Source organism: Canis aureus, chromosome 8, assembly GCF_053574225.1.
Source record: "Canis aureus isolate CA01 chromosome 8, VMU_Caureus_v.1.0, whole genome shotgun sequence".
Taxonomy (NCBI): Eukaryota; Metazoa; Chordata; class Mammalia; order Carnivora; family Canidae; genus Canis; species Canis aureus.
In genome coordinates, this window is record NC_135618.1 from 39,437,307 (window position 1) to 39,442,051 (window position 4,745).

Genomic DNA, 4,745 nt, shown 5'->3' on the forward strand with positions numbered 1-4,745 from the left:
GTGCAGCCTGGGGAATACAGTGATACTGTAATAACGTTGTGTGGTGACAGGTCTGACCACGCCTATTGCGGTGCGTGTTGTCTAGTATATAGAATTGTCAGATCACTCCGTTGTATACCTGACGTTGATATAACATTGTTCGTCAACTAGACCTCACTAAGAAAAGCAAGGTGTAGAACAAGCAATTAACAGTAAATATGCAAAAGGTATATGAGGCAAAACCACACAAAAAAGAAATACACAGATAAATTGGACACCATCAAAATTAGGAACATTTATGCTTCAAAGGATGCCATCTCAACTGTGGGCAGTGTAGACAACCCACAAAACACGAGAAAGTTAACAAATCATATATCTGATAGGGGACTTATATGTCTACAATGTATAAACAACTCCTTTTTATGTAAAGATTTTATTGAACAGTCCGGGCGGCTCAGCGGTTTGGCGCCACCTTCAGCCCAGGGCGTGATCCTGGGGTCCCAGGATCGAATCCCACGTTGGGCTCCCTGCATGGAGCCTGCTTCTCCCTCTGCCTGTGTCTCTGCCTCTTTTTCTCTCTCTATGTGTCTCTCATGAGTGAATAAATAAAATCTTTAAAAAAAAAATAAAATTTTTTAAAAAATTAAAATTAAAATAAATAAATAAATAAATAAATAAATAATGAAATTAGCTCTGGCAAGCTAAATAACTTACAAGGCTCCTGTTTGAACATACCTCACAACAAAGATGACTGTCTTTACTAAAACCACTTTTCCAAGGCTGGGGTACATAGATGCCAATTTTGATGCCTAGAATATAAGATAAAGTGTCCCAATGTTATTAAAAATACATTAGCATTACCTGAAGACTTATTTATTAGTTTTAACTGTCCATTAAGTTAGCTTTCATTTCTCCCTCTTTGTGTCTCTCATGAATAAATAAATAAAATCTTTAAAAAAAAAAGATTTTATTGATTTGAGAGAGAAAGCACCAGAGAAGGTACTAGTGTGGGGGAGGGGCAGAGGGAGAAGTCAACTCCGGGTTGAGCAGGGAGCCTGACGTGGGACTCCATCCAGGACCCTGGGTTCGTGACCTGAGCCAAAGGCAGATGCTTAACCAACTGACCCACCCACGTGCTACTATATAAAATGACACTTATGCTCAAAATCAAATGACAACCCAATTTTAAAATTGACAAAGAATCAGGGCACCTGGGTGCTTAAGCATCAGACTCTTGATTTCAGCTCAGGTCATGATCTCAGGGCCATGAGACTGAGCCCCCTGATGGGTTCCACACTCAGCCAAGAATCTGCTTGAAATTCTTTCTCTACCTCTCTCTTTGCCCCTCTCCCTTCTTGAGCACGCACACTCTCTCTCTAAAAATAAATAGAATCTAAAAAAATAAATTGGCAAAGGATCTAAATAGACATTTCTCCAAAGAAGATATACAAATGACAAAGAAGCACATGAGAAAAGGGTCAACATCTTAATATCAGGAAAAAATGCAAATCAAAACCACAATGAGATACCATTTCATATCTACCAGCTTGGCTACACTCAGATGATAACAAGTGTTGACAAGATGTGGAGAAATTGAAACCCTCATATGCTGCTGATGGAAATGCGAAATGGTGAACACCTTGTAGAATACGGTCTAGCGGGCAGCCCCGATGGCGCAGCGGTTTAGCGCCGCCTGCAGCCCCGGGCGTGATCCTGGGGACCCTGGACCGAGTCCCACGTCAGGCTCTCTGCATGGAGCCTGCTTCTCCCTCTGCCTGTGTCTCTGCCTCTCTCTCTCTGTGTCTCTATGAATAAATAAATAAATAAAATCTTAAAAAAAAAAAAGAAAACGGTCTAGCAATTCCTCAAATGGTTAAACATAGGGTTACCATATGACCCAGCAATTCCACTCCTAAGTGCACATCCCAAAGAATTGAAAACACAGGGACACCTGGGTGACTCAGTCGGTTGCGCATCTGCCTTCGGCTCAGGTCATGATCCTAGCATCATGGGACTGAGCCCTACATTGGGCTCCCTGTTCACGGGGAGCATGCTTCTCCCTCCCCCTGCTCTTGCACGCTCTCTTTCTCTCTCTCAAATAAATAAATAAAATATCTAAGAAAAAAGAATTGAAAACATGTACACACAGAAATCTGGACATAAGTGCTCATAGCAGCATGAGTCATAGTAGCCCAAAACTGGAAACAACCCAAATGCCCAACGACAGATTAATGGGCACACAAACCATAGTCTATATATACCATGCAATGTTATTTGCCATAAAAAAAAAATGATGTCTTACTACAGGCTGCAGCATGGATGAACTTTGAAAACATGAGGCTAGGGATCCCTGGGTGGCGCAGCGGTTTGGCGCCTGCCTTTGGCCCAGGGCGCGATCCTGGAGACCCGGGATCGAATCCCACGTCGGGCTCCCGGTGCATGGAGCCTGCTTCTCCCTCTGCCTGTGTCTCTGCCTCTCTCTCTCTGTGACTATCATAAATAAATAAAAATTTAAAAAAAATTTATATAAAAAAAAAGAAAACATGAGGCTAGGTGAAATAAGCCAGACATAAAACACCACATATTGTATGACTCCATTTATATGAATGTCCAAAATAGGCACATCTATACAGAGAGCAGATGAACCGTTGCCTAGGGTTGGGGGATGAGGGATTTCACAGCAATGGCCACAGGTTTCTTTCTGGAGTAAAGAAAATGCTCTAAAACAGATTGTGGTGATGTTTGCGCACCTTTATGAATATACTAAAAAACACTGAAGGTGTAGCCCCGGTGGCACAGCGGTTTAGCGCTGCCTGCAGCCCAGGGCATGATCCTGGAGACCCTGGATCAAGTCCCACTCAGGCTCTCTGCGTGGAGCCTGCTTCTCCCTCTGCCTGTATCTCTGCCTCTCTCTCTCTCTGTGTCTCTATGAATAAATAAATAAAGTTTTAAAAAATAAAAAATAAATAAAAAAATAAAAAACACTGAATTGTACACTTTGAACCGGTGAATTACATAGTCCGTGAATTATATCTCAATGAAGCTGTTCTCAAAAGTGAATAATAAACCCTTTATGTGTTAACATAATAACATATTTTTATGAGAAATCGCTATATTTTTCAAAACAAAGAAATTCAGTGAGAAGAGCAGGAACTGTTTTACATTTTTGCAAATCTCCTTAATGGAAGCCTACAGAAATACTAGAGGTTCTCATGGGTGCTTTGGCCATCAGCCTGTTACAACATCATGTCACATCGCCTTTGCAATATTCCATAGGGACCTCCAGGAACCCCAGACTACACTTTGAGAACCATTCTTCTACTGTAAAATTCACACTCGCCCCTTCTTTGGGGACTCCTGGGTGGCTCAGTGGTTGAGCCTCTGATTTCAGCTCAGGGCGAGATCCTGGGGTCCAGGGATGGAGTCCCACATCAGCCTCCCTGCATGGAGCCTGCTTCTCCCTCTGCCTGTGTCTTTGCCTCTCTGTGTGTCTCTCATGAATAAATAAATAAAAAATATATTTTAAAGAGTATCCTTGGGATTATGTAAATACCATTTCCTTGCTAAGCTTTCACCCTCCAGTTTTAGTGGCCATCGATGATTTTTCGCCCACATAGGCTATTAAGCAGGATGGTTGACAAATGGTGATTTTCTGCATCATCCCTTCTGCGCTTCTTAGTTGGCCTTCTTTGGTGAGAAACAGCTTTCCCTTCTCCCCACTTTTTTTTTATCCCTTTTTTTTTTAAGAAAAAGAGAGTACTTAAGCGGGGTGGGGGTGCAGGAAGGGCAGAGGGAGAGGGAGAATCTCAGGAAGACTCTAACCCCAGCAAAGGCCCCCATTAGGGGCTGAATCCCAGCACCCCAAGGTCATGACCTCATCCAAAACCAAGAATCAAATGCCTAACCCACTGAGCCACCCAGGCGCTCCTGCTTATTTAGATCAGTATCAACTGGTGGGTTCTTATTTTATTCGAAGTTATAATCCGTTATGATTATTCCCTGTGTTTTGAACCTCAAATTGGCCCGGCTTTGCGGTGGGGTCATCTGAAGGTTTTAAGAAGGTGTATAGGAAATGTCCTCCTGCCGGCTAAGGAACACGCAGGGTCTCAAGCGCTATTTCAACACGCGTCCCGGGGATCCCTGGGTGGCGCAGCGGTTTGGCGCCTGCCTTTGGCCCCAGGGCGCGATCCTGGAGACCCGGGATCGAATCCCACATCGGGCTCCCGGTGCATGGAGCCTGCTTCTCCCTCTGCCTGTGTCTCTGCCTCTCTCTCTCTCTCTCTCTCTCTCTGTGTGACTATCATAAATAAATAAAAATTAAAAAAAAAAAATATGTTCAACACGCGTCCCGCCCCGCGAGCACCGAGCGGAGCCCCGGGCGAGGCGGGGGCGGCCTCAGTTAAGCCCCCGACTAACTAGTCTCGGGGGGGGGGGGCCCCCGCCTCGAACCCGCGTCTGGGCGGCCGCCGCCCCGCCCCCGCCCGCCGCCGCCCAATCCCGCGCTCGCCCCGCCCCTTTCGCCCGCCCCTGCCCTCTCCCTCCCACGCCGATTGGCCAGGCCGCCTGCTCGGCGCCGCTCCCGGAAGAGCCGGAGAAGCGGAGTTCGCCCGAGGAACGGGGCCCCGCGGCCCTGCTGCGCATGCTCGCTGCGATCCGCTCCGGCGTTCCGAGAGGCGGGCTCCGCAGCGGGGTGGCGCGCTCCCGGCCAGCGGGAGGGCAGTGGGGGCGGGGAGCGGGCGCTAGGCTTGCGGCGGCCGCAGGGGCCT

At 46.5% G+C, this 4,745-nt stretch overlaps 1 long non-coding RNA gene across 1 annotated transcript; it reads right to left on the minus strand.

Moving 5' to 3' along the window:
- Positions 1 to 254: 254 nt before the first annotated feature.
- LOC144318860 (uncharacterized) lies at positions 255 to 4,106 on the minus strand. Its single transcript, XR_013384837.1, has 4 exons — positions 3,533 to 4,106; positions 2,282 to 2,469; positions 715 to 788; positions 255 to 591 (listed from the first exon to the last, which is right to left on the minus strand). It is a non-coding gene; the product is annotated as an uncharacterized LOC144318860 (long non-coding RNA).
- Between the last annotated feature and the right edge of the window lie 639 nt (positions 4,107 to 4,745).